The 16,902-nt window shown below is 38.1% G+C and overlaps 1 long non-coding RNA gene across 1 annotated transcript in view; it reads right to left on the reverse strand.

The window, feature by feature from the left end:
• Nucleotides 1-2,778: 2,778 nt before the first annotated feature.
• The window catches only part of LOC148477552 (uncharacterized), a 47,480-nt gene continuing 33,356 nt past the window's right edge, over nt 2,779-16,902 (reverse strand). Inside the window, exons 3-4 of the long non-coding RNA XR_015872499.1 lie at nt 5,675-5,844; nt 2,779-3,884 (exon numbers count right to left, since the gene is read on the reverse strand). This is a non-coding gene — a long non-coding RNA (uncharacterized LOC148477552). The remainder of the gene's footprint in view (nt 3,885-5,674; nt 5,845-16,902) is intronic.

Raw genomic sequence — 16,902 nt, forward strand, 5'->3', positions numbered from 1 at the left:
GCAAAAACGTACTTTAATAGGTCAACATTTCGGAGGACGGACCTCCTTTCTCAAGACATTAGAATACAACAATCTCTTGAGAAAGGAGGTCCGTCCTCCGAAACGTTAACCTATTAAAGTACGTTTTTGCTACTTTATTGGAAGTCTCTGAGTGCCGCCTGAATTGCATCTTTATTTGGAGGTTGCTGCTGCTTAACCTATAGGGGGGCACCGGAGCCAGTATCATGCACTGCCATTTGAGTGCCGGTCCATTGGACTATATATATATATATATATATATACATATATATATATATATATATATATGCACAAAAAAATATGGGCAAAACAAGTTTGATGTTCTTGTTAATAGTTTGTTCCTGTATCTAGTGGGCTCCAACATATTTACTAATATATGTAGTGAATGCTGTGTGGTTAATATATGGTAGGCAGTGTTTAGACTTGAGTTGCTCTTGGTAAATGCATTTTAAGACTACAGAGGTACACAGAACTGCTCAAACAGACCATTTTGCATTAAAAGAAATAAAGTAATGGAGGCATAATATATGTTGTAAAACACTGGTTCTCAGGTGAATCATAAGCTCTGCAAACAGAATTATTAATACCTTTATAAAAGCTAGGAAAAGTTCTGCAACAAGAGTATTATTTAATAATTTACCTTTTAATACATAAGTTAAATGCAAAGGTAATGCAAAAAATATAGTAAATGAGTTTAAGTGCCTTATTGCCCTATTATGAAAATGAACATACCTTTAGGGGGTCATGATGCGTCGGACACAAATTGCGTTTTGTTGCTACTTAAAAAACAGAACAGTGAATCACATCTTGCACTTACGGACGCTTGCAGTTCCATACACTTGAAACGATGGATCCATGGAAAGAGAATGTGTGTAAGCGTGGCCAATGTACAATATGGACATGCTGCATTAAATTCAACCTGAGAAGACTGGGACACTGACACAGATGTATATACACATGTCAGGCAATAGGATACTTGAGGGTACTCACCCTGGAACAATTGGAGAATGGTGATGAAGACCAAAAGACACACATTCTACCCATGAAGAACCGGCTGCATCTTGTGATATTGCCAACCCATCATGGCTGGTATGACCCATCATTACAGTTTAAGCACAAATTGCATCCAAATCAACATGACCTTCGAAGAGTGAAGATGTCCCGGGAACGCGGAGCAGGCGCCATGTTCTCGGAGACCTGCGCATGTGCAGTAGACTCTGGCACAATTCCATAGTCTACTGTACTGACGGAGGGGAGGGTGGCCCGTGTGCAGGCTCCTCTCTTAAAGCGCCTCTGATAAAGAGCCTTATGTAATATCCTGTGAGATGCAGGCACTGGTGTAGTTGCAGAGAATTAGACCATATTTTTAAAGCGGCAATAATTTAAAATGTCAAAATCATATGGTTTCGCCTTTTAAATTTTTGCCATTGTTAACATACAAGCTAACTCACTCAAACTGCACCAGTGCTTACATAAGCCCCAAGATGTCAGGACCACAAAGCTAAGTATACAATAAACAGTGGTAGATTTTACCTCTGGGCAATAACTAAGTAAAATCTGCCACCCGCAGGGACTGCCTATCAGTGACAGTGGCTTCCTAGAACTGCCTAGCAGGGGCAGACGGCACAGATTCCCCGGACCTCACAGATAGGAGCTGCCACTGATAAGGTCACATTTGTTTTACAAGCTGCAACATATAGGGGTCATTCCTATTAGGTGCGAATTGCGAGATGCGACGTGCGAGTTGCGATTTTTACTTCGAATTCACATAGCAAATTCATTTGGCAATCCAATTAGCAACTCGCACTGATCAGTCAGACTGAATTCGCAACTTTCCACTCGCACCTCCCTGAGGGTGAGATTGAAAGGAAAATCTATATTTTAAGGTTAAAATGTATGGACACTGTGCTGAACCCCTTGGACACCCCCCTCCTAATGACCAATTAGGCAATTGGCAGCTTCTAATTAGCTTATTTAGTCCAATAATTACATGTCATTTTTTTGAGGTGAAAAGAAATGTCCTCAAAATACCCCAAAATAAACTTTTTCGTTAGTTTTGGCACCCCACATTTAATTACAATATTTTGTTAGTTGAAAAATAATTGTTTTTATCATTTTTTTTCCATTTTTCAAGGTGCCCTCAAAATACCACAAAATCATCCTTTTTCTTAGTTTTTTTTTCATTTTTCGTTTAAATCGTTTCAGATTAAATGAAATAAGTTAATTTTTTAACATTTTCTTGCATTTAAAAAAAAAGCACAAATCAGCCATTTGACACCATTTCAAAACCTACAGTAACTTCCTAATGGCCAGAAACAGCCTTCTATACAGTCCTGCTAACTAAATTATCCATTTTAGGGGGTCCAGGATGGTCTCCCCACATTTTCATGCATTTCTCGCAAATCTCATTTGGCAGTCAATTTGCACCCCTCCGCTGCGAGTAGTGCGAATAGGCATTTTCAATTGTATTGCACGCTTTGCGGCGAAGTGTGCGAGTTTAAAGAAACAAACTCGCTACTCGCCATTCTCACCTAATTGGATCGAGCCCACAGTCTTCATATAAATTACAAGCATTCCTCATACATATTGTAAAAATATGGTTACATTTATCCTATCATATTCCACTAAATTTTACAATATGCTTCATATTCATAAATCTATGATGGTTTCTTTTGCAGAAGTTACCAATATTTTGTTTTTATTTTAAAATACTTTCATTCATTGCTTCATATTTGGGAATTGGAAAAATTAACCAGAATTTCAAGTGTATTCAAGTCTTGGCATGTGGGTCTGTAGTTTGCACAGCACTATAATAGCTTAAGCTTGAAATATCAACATAATGCAAGAATATCAAGTCCAGCAAGTTACTTGAATAAAATGCTCCTCCTTATGACGTAGTTATTAGTAGATTAAATAAAAACACAAGAATGAAACGTTTTACAATGTTGCTTACTTTAGAGTAGAGAAAACAGTCACCATAGCCATGTGGAACATCAGTGAAAAATTGTTGTGTTGAACACACTGATTTATGGATCTGGATTAGTTCTCTATCTGGTCTGCTAGAATACACTTCCATTCACACTGTCCCACACATTTATCCCTTTACACAAGTGAACAGACAGTGTGCAGCGTGTGCCGCGTTTAACTCATCCATATTAATAGCTAGAAATATGAATCACTCTGAAATGAATCACATCACATGTGGAGTGCTAACTTTTTGTATTTTATTATTTTCTAACAGGTCTCTTCCTCGACCATCAATTCCCTTCCCTTAAATACACAAAAGCAATTAACAAATAACCTGTTTTAACCCTGGACATCTGCCTGCTAGATTTTAGGCCTAATTTCCCCTTTTTTGTCCTTGTCAAGAGCTTGTGAATAGTGTCAGGTCCGGATTTAAGGCAGAGTTCCCAGCTCTGGCTGTGTAAGTTGTCTTTAGCTTTTATTCCCAGAACAAAAGCACTAACAGGTTTGACAAAGAAGGTTTTTCTGTTCCAGAAGAGAGAAACTCATGTTTAGACCGCAGGCAACCAACTTGGGCTTGTTTGGCTCCCATTCTGCTTCTATGCAGGGGTACACGGAGGCTTGTTGAAGAATGTGTTTATTCTGCTTGTGTCCCATTCAGATGTCCCCCTGGGAAGTCACACCTAGAGCTGTCATCAGCTGCAGATATGCAGGGATCTGGAGACTGTCCTCAAATCTTGGTGAAATGATGAGCAATACACTGAAATAGCTTCTAATTAAACAAGGCCGGGAAACAGCATTTTTTTTTATTTATTTTTCAATTCCAGATACCTGACTGGGTGAAAAAACCTAAAATATAGACAAATGTTATGCTCCAAATTTCCATCTAGGCGAGAATCCATCTGAAAATATCAAAATAATGTTGAGATACCAGACAGTCTTTACACCTCTTGTTACTACAATATAGAGTACAACACTGCTTGCATTGGTTGTCATTATACTCTACAGAGAATACACAGGCACTTGGCACTCCTCCTAGTGGAGGAGTAGGGGAACATGCGGAACAGTAAAATCCATTTACTGGGACAGACCCAAATCTCATGTTTTCATCCTCTCCTGTGTAACATCTCTCATTAACAAAGTGCTATAATAATACATACTGTACTGCACTAGTACACTGTATCCCATATACCCCCTGAATTATAAACTTCAGTGATACACAAACAAATCTAATCCTTCCTATTATAGAAATTCATCCAATACCTATGCATCTATTAGTGACATGTATCTCACACAAAGAAATACATATGTTAGAGTGCTTAAGAAATGTATAAACAATCCTCCATTACAGTTGGTGATTACACCACTTTACTCGTGGATTGGCACCTATAAGTCACAGCACTTGATGGTTATTGATTTTAAAATGTAAATTTATAACTGTATTTTTCTGTAAGTACACATTGTTTATATTGAGTTATAATTGAATTACATAGTTCAAATTAATAATAAAGTGTTATTCTTTACAAGTTTTATCTGTTTATAATCATTTTATTTTCTATCATTAACTATCATTGGAGGTCTGTCTATATTTCTCTTACATATCTATCTTTTCATATCTATCTATCTATCTATCTATCTATCTATCTATCTATCTATCTATCTATCTATCTGTCTGTCTGTCTGTCTGTCTGTCTGTCTGTCTGTTTGTCTGTCTATCTATCTATCTACACAAGTCTATCTGGGCAAAACGCAGCCCACTAGATGTTGTAGAACTACACATCCCAACATGCCCTGCCACAGTTTTGCTATTTGGCCATGCTAAAACTGTTTTGCAAGGCTTGCTGGGATTTGTAGTCAATCAGCTGGAGAACCGCTTATTGCCCACCCCATTCTATATCTATCTATCTATCTATCTATCGTGGGTGTACACGGCCAGATAAAATGCCTGTCAGACCGACAGATATATTATCTGGCAGCCTGTAAGCCCGCAGATGTCGGCAGCATACACTGTGAGATTTCTCTCAGTGTATTAGCCCGATATCTGCGCTCCACCCCCGGGAGAGGAGACATTTCCCTGTTCCTTCCAAGGGAAGGAACACAGGAAATGTCTGTTTGTCAGCCGTGGCTGGGCATACACTGCCCGATGCGGCCGACATTTTAACTCACAAATATCACAGTGGACGGGCATACTGGTCGATCTGGAATGCCCGACCGAGCGTTATTTAACCCTTGGTCACTCGCACACATGCTACAATTATTGGGGCGATCCACGAATACCGCGTGTATGCCCAGCTTAACTGTGTTTATGTATCTATCTATCTCTCTAAATATATATCTATGTGTATATATATCTACATGGATCTATATATATTTATATATATATATATATATATATATATACACACATATTGAGCAATATAAAAGTCCTACTTTATCTTTCCTGGTAAATGTTGTTGTTTACAAGAATGCAGAGCAATTTAAGATGAAAATATTATCTCATGTGAGTTTTAAATTAAATCTACCGTATTACAAAGTATGCAGAATTAGTCTAAATAAATATTTTACATGCATCTTGAGCATATTATTAAGTCACTGTTGTGCAAGCTGTATATAATCTATTTAATTGCTAGGAAATGGCATTATATTTAGTAACACATCACTTGTAGGAAAGATCTTAAACCCGAATACAAACCTTTTAAGCAAAAGGTCCAATGGTTAAATAAATAAATCCACATAAACAGTCCACATTTTGATGTAAATTTCCTGCTATCAGTAACAGAGGCCAGCCTCTTTAAACAAACATTTCTCTCAGATGAAAAATGAGATTTCATTTTGCCTTTTCTTCTCATTGTGCAGGGCATTCTGTGAAGAAGAAAAAAAAACTTTAATATATATATATATATATATATATATATATTAAAGTTTTTTTATATATATATTATTCTACGCAACATAATAAATGTAAGGAGTTATGAAATCTATATCAACCCTACTGTATCTAACTCTGTTTATTTTTGAATATTTATTTTAAATACTAACAACACATAAAATAATAATAACAGCAAAAAAATAAGATTATATTATTAATAATAATAATAATAATAATAATAATAAAATAAATCCACACATTTGCATTAAACATAATAGAAATTAAAGTAAATTAGTACATGTTCATAATACTGTAGCTCAAATAATCTCTTTTTAATTATGTGGATAATATATTTTGTGGAAATTGAGGTGGTGACTTACATTTGTATGTGTGTGTAGATATATTGTGAAATGTATTATGTATATATATATATATATATATATATATATATATATATATATATATATATATATAAATCCATTTCCACACGATCATACTTTGTAATAAGTTGATAGCTGGACATTTTGATACCAGTGTGTTTAAGAATCATCCCTAGTGTAGTGGACATTTTATACCTTTCTTAGAAATCATCTAGCGTTAAGAAGAGTGTAGACCAGTTACAGGCCATTACTATGATTTGTCATTGTTAAAGCAGGTGATCTTGTTTCTATTAGGATTCTTCCAGAGGTAGAATTTTGTACCATGTCTATTAAATGCTTGCAGAAAATCTCATTTGGAGCATGTCAATATTATCCTGAGAACCTACATTTTATTTGCTGCAATAATGAACAGAACAGACCTAATTACTTCAATAGTGCCTATAAGAGACCTTTGCTGCTAGCAGAGCCTGTGCTGTAGACCTGTGCCTTATGGAAAGTGGAAATCACTGGTCCTAAAAGGTGCTATCCAAGTGTATGCCTCATTCCCGAATCTATTCATCCCAATGATCCCCCCCCCTGCTGTGCCTATGGGAAAAATCCACACTGAATGGGCACCCACTGGCTGGATATTCTATATCAGCAAGACATACAGGAGCTTATTGTTATTAGTTTTGCCTATTGCTTACCCTTGTGTTCCACAGAGTATACATATACTACTCTATCTGGCTTTGATAGCATGACAAGGTGGGGGGGGGGGGGCGGGAGAGAGAGAGAGAGAGAGAGAGAGAGAGAGAGAGAGAGAGAGAGAGAGAGAGAGAGAGACTGACTGACTGACTGTGTGTTCTGGTGAGGACTTTAGGAGATCTTTGGAGTTCTAATGACATTAGGCGACATTATAAGGTCCCAATACCAATTAACAACTCTGGTGATTCTTGTTGTTGACTATACATAAAAACTTTTTGTGCATTTGATGGGATCGATGGCAAAAGTTTAAGGTCTTTGTGACAGTCTTTATCCAACCTGCTCTCACTGTTTTTAAAAAAAAAGATCCCTATAACGTACGGCGCTATACGCAAACAGCAAATATGCGCATGTATTGTGTACGGCATAACATGGAAAGTAGCTAGAGGTTCCCATGGATGAATATAAATTTGAGTGTCACGTAAACTATTTGGCATATGGACTGTATCACTGTTTACAGCATATACCTTTTGGTACAATATAGTAGAAAGCATCAATACAAAGCAAAACAACATTTCCAGTGTAATGTTTCCTGCTGTGTTGCATAAGAAATGTAGATGAGTTGGGTATTTTGTGAAGTTATTATATATATATATAGTATGTATGGGCGTATGTATGACCTGATCGCACTTCAGTTGTAAAGCACGGAGAGTGGAATGAGTCACTTGACATAATCATAACTTGTGTATATATGTAAATACTATATAGAGTATATATAGAATAATAGAATAGTTATATATTTGGGGATGGATAGATAGATAGATAGATAGATAGATAGATAGATAGATAGATAGATAGATAGATAGATAGATAGATAGATAGATAGACATAATTATTTAAATTGTAATAGACTGTCAGTCCAGATAAAGAATAACGATCAGATGAAACATCGCAAGACAGGAGAATAATGCTCATATATCTAAATATCACAATTAAATATCACAATTAAATATCACAATTAAATAAGATTCTAATGAGCAGCTTCAACCATTTGTACCGATCCGAAAGTTGCACCCCCTTTCTCCCCATCGATCGACGCTACAGAAAATATTGACGCAAGGTAATAACGCAGTTCTATAATTCACGAAACAACTTGATTTCGTAGTAAACACGAGTCTTATCACATTACAAATGGTTGTAGAAGGTATATCACAGAAGAGAAGTGTGAATTGATTCCTATGGCATAACAATATTACAAATAATAATAATAATAATAATAATAATAATAATAATAATAATAATAATAATAATAATGCGAAATGATTCATAATAATAATATTAATTATTATTATTATTATTATTATTATTATTATTATTATTATTATTATCAAAATTGTATGCTGTGCAAAAGTGATCTAAAAATAGTTTAAAATAGGAAAAAACTAATAGGCATAAATATTTTAATTAACTATCATAGATGCTAATTTACCATGCAATATAACAGTTTAAAGCGTGCATCATCAGACACCCGGCACCCCTTGCCCAACCGATATATAAATATATATACGCTCACACACATACATACATACATACATACATACATAAACACACACACATACACACGCACTCTCTCGTTGCTTTCACGTGTACGGAATCGTTTCCCATATCAGTGTCAGGGATCTGAGGGGTATAAAACATTTCATAAAGATGGAGGAACCCATAATCGCTTTATGTTCCGTATAGGTCAGCAAAAGCCATTTCCACAGCTAAAGCAGTTTCCATAATTGTCTCTTGTTTTGAGCAAGTGGATTTATGAAATACATTTAGCAAATGAGATGTCTCAAAAAGCAGCCGTCCCACAGCAGCCAAATCAGATGTTCTTGGTGTGTAATTATTAGTAAACATCCGATTCAATTATACTGAAGATATAGACACGTTAAACTTGGAGATCCCTCCCCTGCCTTCCCATAAACAAACAAACAAACACAGAGGCTGAGAATCCTCTGCCTCCACCATAGCATGCAGATTATACTATGTATACTGTGTACAGATTACTGACATTTACATCAGAACTGGGGTATAACATTGCATACAGAATGACAGTCATCTCTCATTTCTTATCCTCTGTGCACTAAATTAGAGCCATTAGCATTTCTGCACACACCAGGCTCCATGCACCTTGTGTAGGTGAGAGTGTGTCTAAGGGCAATATTTCAGGGATACGTTACACCCCACGCTTTTATCCCGATGTATTAGGAGAGGGAGAGAATGGTGTGCCTGAATGCTGCATGGAGGCACCAGTCACATGCAAAGCAATATTATGTACTAGTATATTGTTATACATTGTATCTGTGCAAAGTTGTTTATTGCACTAGGTGGGTAAATAATTACACACAAAGAGAACGTGTAATTGCTATAACATATATGATTCCAGAGATTTGTTTTAATCAAATAAGGAACAGAAAACAGAGACCAGCGGAAACGGGGAATTGCTGGAAATAAATGTCTGATAAGGGTCACACAGTCTCATTTGAATTCTCACTAAAAGGAGCCTGCAAGCATAGTCCCTATTTCACCGCAATGCTATACTTATGAATTTTTCAATAAGCTGTTAATCCTATTATGCATATACACTATTTACTAAACGCTGTATCCCATTAACAGAGGTGATGGTTTTATTAACCAGTTTGGTGCCAGATCCCTGATAAATGCGGATTCCTGCATGGCAGGCACAGGGAGGGAGGGTATTGCTTTATCACAAGCTACAAATCAAAATGATTCAGTTTCTCTTTGTGTGCTTCTCTATTGTAACCCATTATTTGCTGGAACCTCCCGTAGGGCTGCCAGCTAGTTCCCCTACAGTCATTTTGATCTATTTACATCGCAGACACCCCAGAAGAGGTTAATCCTACTCTCAGATATTCCTCTCATCTGCCTCTTATCATTTTTTTTCCATCTCGGACTCTTTGAAAACCTAATTTCACATCCTCATTACTTATCACTTCCCCATACTGTATGTCATTATTTATCCCTCTCATTAATCCTGTCTACCTGATAGAGCACCACCATCTCGTTATCCTTCTATTTATCTATTATCCCTCACCTCTCCAATCCTTGCTGCATCTTATGATGGGCTATTAGTCATACAAGGTGCTACTGGAGTTGACTCTTTTTCCCCAGCAATCTGTAGACTGCACTGAAATCTTGATATAAATGATCACTGATCTTCTTCCTATGTAACCAGGATGTATAGAGTCACAGCGTACATGGTGGGTGAAATGATCATCCGCCACCATCTCTGGTCTTTGGCTAATGTGCCCCTTACTCATGCTGTCCCCTCGCACACACATACACTGCTACTGTGTTGTCTACATGCATAAATAGTTCCATTTAGTATCAATAAAAAAATATTTCAGTTATTCAAACAACCTTGTTTTTCTATTCGTAATGAGAGTAGTGTCTTCTCCATCCTGAAATATGCGTATGGTAAATATATAAACACAAAACGCACAATAGGGAAACACATATACACATATATACATGTGTGTGTGCATAACATATATGTACATATATATATATGTACTGTATATAGACATACACAAACATACATAAATTCGTAAGGTAAGGAGAGTAGTGTTTTCTCCATTTATATATATATACACACACACAGACACATACACATATATATATGTTGCACCAATTTAGGTATATGTGGGTGAGATTCAGTTATTGATTGTGCAGCCTGTCACTCCCTGTTAAGTGCTTTATAAGTTACTCGCTATAGCCCTGATAGACAGTCCATCCCAGCCTGCGCTGATTGCAGTTCCGCTGTGGCTCCACTATTGGAGCACATTGCGGCTGCTGTAAACATGCACTTGGTGATAGATGTCGACACTGTGGAACTATTCAGGTACAAAATCTGTCATATTTTCTGTATCAGCAGCACAGTGTTTGCATAACTACAATTCGATGTCCAAACACGGCTGCTAATAGTATACATGCCTATGACTCCACACACTATTTATACTCTTAAGCTCAAATTAATGCAGAGCTTAACAATTCCATTTACATCAGTGCAAAGAACGGATCTGCCATGCAAGGGTTTAGCTTTATAGCTGGTATATGGCTTAGGTACATGACATTATATATACTGTATGAATAACACAAGAACTTGAAGACATCCACAGGGATACTAAACAATTATGCCCCAAGTTACACATATGCAACTTAAAAGTTTTACTTATATGTCTACATCATTTATTCACTGACACATAACTGCTAACTCCTTCACAGTGAGATTGACCCTGATTATTTTAATCAGGTTATTTTGTGTATATTACTGTATTGACAATAGTATAGATGACTATATTTTTAAATATCCGTTGGTGTTTATAGAGAGATAAGATTTGAAATGTTTCTTCAAATGCTCTGTTACCTCTATGGGTGCAGGAATTTTTACATAGAGAAAATTATATTGCTTAGTAAATGATATGAGAGGGAGAGACACAGCTATATATTAGTAGAACACTGCCACTCAGGGGACAAGCTGTCATGAAGCAATATCAGAATATTTGCACAGATTAAGATATAAAATATATTAGCCTCCCTTCTCCAGCTTTGTTGTTCTGCCCATCTTCTCCCCAGCCCTCCATAGTACTGAGATTTAGGGTATTATGCTCCTTGAGCTCATAGTAGCATTTGACACTACTGACCACCCCTTCTCATCAAAACCCTGAACCCCATTGTGCTTTGTTACTCCGCTCTCTTTTGGTTCACCTGCTACTTGTGCAAACACTCCATCTCCACTTCCCCTTCCCATGGGGTCCCAACGTTCTGTCCTTGGCCTCCTCTTCTCCCTCTACAAGCTTATCAAGTCCTTTTGGACTTCCTTACCAGCTCTATGCCAACTTCGTTATCACCTCTATCACCTTTCTTCCTAGTCCTGCTATTTCCATATCTGCAATATATCCAGAATTAGGCCTTTCCTCACCCTAGAAGTTACTAAAAATAAAATTTTTGTCCTCATCATTTCCCAACATGATCACTATGATCTGCTCTCTGGCCTTTCTATCTCCCACCTTGTCCCTTTAGAGAAGGGATGGGGAACCTTAAGCCCGGGGGCCGTATAAGGCCCGCGGAATCATTTGGTCTGGCCCACTGAGTTTTTTTCTGCTAGCCTCATCTGACTAGCAGTGTGCCTAGAATGGCACCCTGCAGCCAGTAACTATGCAGCAGTGCCACCTGGAGCCTCCTTAGGAAGCTTCAGATGGTCACACCACTTCCCTTACAGCTTCCTGGAGCATCCTCAGGATGCTCCGGGCATTGCTGTAGTTACTGTTTATTGTGGCCCCGCCCCCATGTGACATCACACAGAGGAGGTGTGGCCTGCACCAGGCCCGCAAATAATGTTATATATATCAAAATGGTCCCTCGGCAGAAAAAAGGTTCCCCACCCCTGCTTTAGAGGATAGACTCTCACCTACAAAGCACCTAACCTCACTGTTCCTGTCTATATATTGAGCCTCATTTCCTCACTCCCTCCCTCCTGCCCTCATTGCTCTGTCCATGATTGCTTCCTCAACTCCTTCCTGATCACCACTCCCCATTCTCACATTTAGGATTTCTTCTGGGTCGCTCTTAGCCTCTGGGATGCTCTCCCTCTCTCCATTAGACACATCCAGCCTCCAAGCCTTCAAGCATGCCCTTAAATCTAATGTTTTCATTGTAGTTTACCACCCCCATATAACTTTGCAGACTCTTCCCTCTTCTCCCATTGCATCTACCTATTGCCTGTATAGATTGTAAACTCGTATGAGCAGGGCTCTCTGCCCTTTGTTTGTTCTACATAATTATGCTAACTGCTCACTGCAATTATGAATGTATGTGATTTGAAATACTGTCTGTGTTAGTTTATACTATCTTATTGTCAATTTTATCCCCTTGCACGATGCTATACTACCCTTGTGGTGCCTTGTCAATAAATATGATAATAATCCCCTACACTTTAAGCTTTCATGAGAAGGGTCTTCCACCCCTCATATTCTGTTCTTGCAGTATCTCTGTCTCTAGTGCGCTCCCCCCTCACAGTCAGTGACACCGATCCTTTATGTTTGCCTTTGCCAGTGCATTAGATCATTGAGTGCTACATTTCTTAACTGTTAGTTGCCGTAGTGGCTCCTAGCCTTTTATGTATGCAGGGCTACCACTGCCGCAGTCCAGTCATGGGTCCTTACAGTTCTTTTCGCCACCTGCAGGTGCATTCTGACAGGGGCAATGACCAGCACATGTGTACAAATACTGGCTACTTGGAACTGTATCCGCTGCAGCCCCTAGAAGCTGGGTTGGGCTGATGGAGAGGCAAGGAGGGGCTTCCCATTGGAAGTGATTTCTCTGCTAATTGCTGTCAATTCCTGTCTGGTGTTTGATTTGCAGATAGCGCTTCTAATATGAAGCCACTGCCAGGAAATACTCACTAAGCTCACTTGGAGTGGTGGATTTTACTGGTGGGGTCTGCAGCCCTGCATTCCCTAGGTAAAATCTACTATTGCCCAGTTGTCTAAATATCTAATTGTTTTCTTTTTCCATCTGTACTGTCTGTTTGAACCATTTTACATTGCATTTGTGTATTATTGTTTATCTTCCCTGTATGGTGCTAAGAACAATTGATGGCACCATGTAAACAAAAGATGACAATGATGATAACAATAATAATAATAATAATAGTAATAATAATAATAAAATGCTATACCATCTCTCATACACGATGGGGTCAATTCAATTAGGTGCAAATTGCTATTTTCTCTTCGAATTCACATAGCGAATTAATTTTGCAATCCAATTAGCAACTCGCACTGATCAGTCAGACTGAATTCGCATCTTTCCATTCGCACCTCCCTGAGGGTGAGAGATGGAAAGGAAAATCTTTCTTTTAGGGTCAAAATAGTCAGGACACTGTGCTTAACCCTTTGGACACCCCCCTAATGACTAATTAGGCATTTGGAAGTTTCCAATTATCTTAATTAGTCCAATAATTACATGTAATTTTTGGGGGTAAATGAAAAATTGTCCTCAAATTACCCCAAAATCAACTTTTTTGTTAATTTAGGCACCTCAAATTTAATTACAAAATTTTTTTAATTGAGAAATAATTGTTTTTTTTAATCATTTTTTTTTAATTATTTTTTTCAAGGTGCCCTCAAAGTACCCCAAAATCACATTTTTTTCTCCTTTTTTTTGCATTTTGCATTTAATTAGTTTGAGATTAAACGAAAATAGCTTTTTTAATCATTTACTCGCATTTAAAAAAAAAACCACACAAATCAGCCATTTGACACCATTTAAAAACCTACAGTACCTTCCTAATGCCCACAAACAACCTTCTATATAGTCCTGCTAACTAAATCATCAATTTTGGGGGGTCCAGGATGGTCTCCCCACTTTTTCATGCACTTCTCTCAAATCTCATTTGGCAGTCAATTCGCACCCCTCCGTTGTGAGTAGTGCGAGTAGGCATTTTTAATTGGATTGGAGAATTCTCTAGAGCGCGGTTCCATGCAAAGCCTGCAAGTTTCAAGAAACAAACTCGCTATTTGCAATTTGCACCTATTAGGATTTGCCCCAATGTGCTTTAAATGAATGAAGTAATGAAAATGATCATTAATATGATGAAACGAGGGGCAGCCGTCCAGCAGTTTCGCCACTCTAGGGCTTTCCGCAAAGCCAAGGTAAGATATAGTAAGCCCTTTTTTTAAGATTACTTTTCAGTAATTATGTCTTTCATTAATATGAATTTTAAAAGTACCCGTTGTAACTGATTGGTAAAGGAAAGAGTAGAAAGATGATCATCTGCACTGCGCTGTTTTCAGAGAATGATTTGCAAGAGAAATAAATAAAATGTTGCTAAACGATAAAAAAATGTTTTCCAGGACATATTCCAAAAAATTATTTTGTGTTGGAATATCCTAAGTAATCCCTGGCTCAAAAAAGGTTACTAACCTGGGTTATGGCATTTAGAGAACCTGACAGATGCCCTATGTCCTATGCTTGCTCCTGCATGTTACCACTGTATATTGGTTCTGGGTGTATAACCTGCTGCCGGTTCATACAGAATGGTTTGGCAGGAGCAAGCAGAGTCCAGGAACATCTCCTCATTCCTGCTGACCTGGTTTTATTCGGGCAGGCGGTGTATCGGGTAGGTACATGCAGGAGTGAGCAGAGGACTAGCGGGTATTAACAGGATGTCAGGGGCTCACTGATTGGTTTATATGCCAGACCCCTGGTAAGCAACCCATGGCGATGGAGCTTACTTATGATATTCAACACAAACTTATTTCAGTTTTGAATAGAATTATCCTCTAAAGTGAACCTATCACCAGGCCCTCTAACCTTATCTTTTTGCTTTGTGCTTTGTCACTATCATCAACATTATCATTTATTTTGAAGGTGCCCCAAAATTATACAGTGTTGAACAGAGTTACAAATCATACAAAATACATATCACGCTTAAAACAGAATAAGTACATACAGTATGCGGTTAATGAATGAAGCGCATACATAAGAGTTTATGCAGAAACTAATAAAATGGAGCTCTTCCAGAAGCTCATTCCAGCAGGAAAAAATATTTTAGTCAGTGTGTTTTCCTCTCTCCCAGGTAGGTATGTCCAGACCATATAGTAGCAAATCTGTGACGTATAGGAGAAGTTGGGAATGGAGATTCTAGTCTGACAGAGTTTCAAAATCTAGCAGTGAGACTGTGCTAGGCTTACTCTCAGGCAGACCTTTTCTACAGGTCACAGTTCTACTGCCTCGGCTGCTGAAGGATACAGAATACGCTCAATTAATGGTCTATCTTGGATGAATAAGAATCTGGTGGGACCCACTTTTTAAAATATGCTTATTGCATAAAGCACAAGTCAAAAAAATATAAGTAACATTAAAAAACAAAGGGCCTGATTCAGAGCCGGACGCTATTTGCGCTCGCTCATCCAGAAAAAGGGTCTGGCTATTTAAATTGACCGTTCGCTCTTTGCGGTCTGTTGACGCCTCTGTGTCTGAATGAGCGAACAAAACATGCGGTCTTTTTTTGTAAAAAACGCCCCCTGGCCGCTCGCATCCTACGTCATCTCCGCTATTTATTTGATTAATCGAGTACATCGAAAGGCGAATGAACTGCTCGCAGTGCTTGTGGTTGGATTTTCCTACCGCAATCATGCGAGCAGTTCAGGCTAATAAACAACCAAGTGACGTGGTTGATGACGCTGCTTTGTTAATTATGCACACCCTTAAAACGCCCGTTTTGACCGTTTGGCACGCCTGCGTTCGGATCTCCACTCCCCGTTATCAAGCACCTTCCCCTGTTACCACCCACAAATGCCTCATTCTGTCACTCAAATTAGCAGGCATTCGCTATTTTGCGAGCACATGAATTTCGACCGCACTGACTGGTTCGCGCATGCGTATTACGAGCCGTACGCATGCGCAGTTGTGCGAACATCGCTCGGAGCGAACGAGCGGCCGCTTACGAGCGGCTCTGAATCAGGCCCAAAGTTCACTGTTCACATTGGAAAATTGCAAACAGTGTTTACCAAGTGACATTTTCATGAATGTCCCTGATTGGCTAAGTATTATTTAACAAAGTGCAATTCATATGGATGCTTCTTGCTAATTATATTTTTGTATTGATTTAATAAATGCACTAAAAGGGCTTTTTATATTTGTTATTATTATTGTTTTTTTTATTCCATCATCATTCCAGTTTATTCATATGCTTATTGATAGAGATAACAAATGCAGACATAGAAACACATGATAGAGAGAGCTTACATTGTAATTGGAAGCACAGCTGAAACAAGAGGAGAGAGATAAGGACAAGTGGGGAGTAGGGTAAGCTCTATTAAATAGATGGTTTTTTAGAAATAACTTAAAGATTTAAAGGCTGGGTAAGAGGCTGTGGTAGGGAATTCCATAAGTGGGTATTGGCACGGGGGCAGC

The sequence above is a fragment of the Taudactylus pleione genome, unplaced genomic scaffold (assembly GCF_031769625.1).
Source record: "Taudactylus pleione unplaced genomic scaffold, aTauple2 ptg000707l, whole genome shotgun sequence".
Classification (NCBI taxonomy): domain Eukaryota; kingdom Metazoa; phylum Chordata; class Amphibia; order Anura; family Myobatrachidae; genus Taudactylus; species Taudactylus pleione.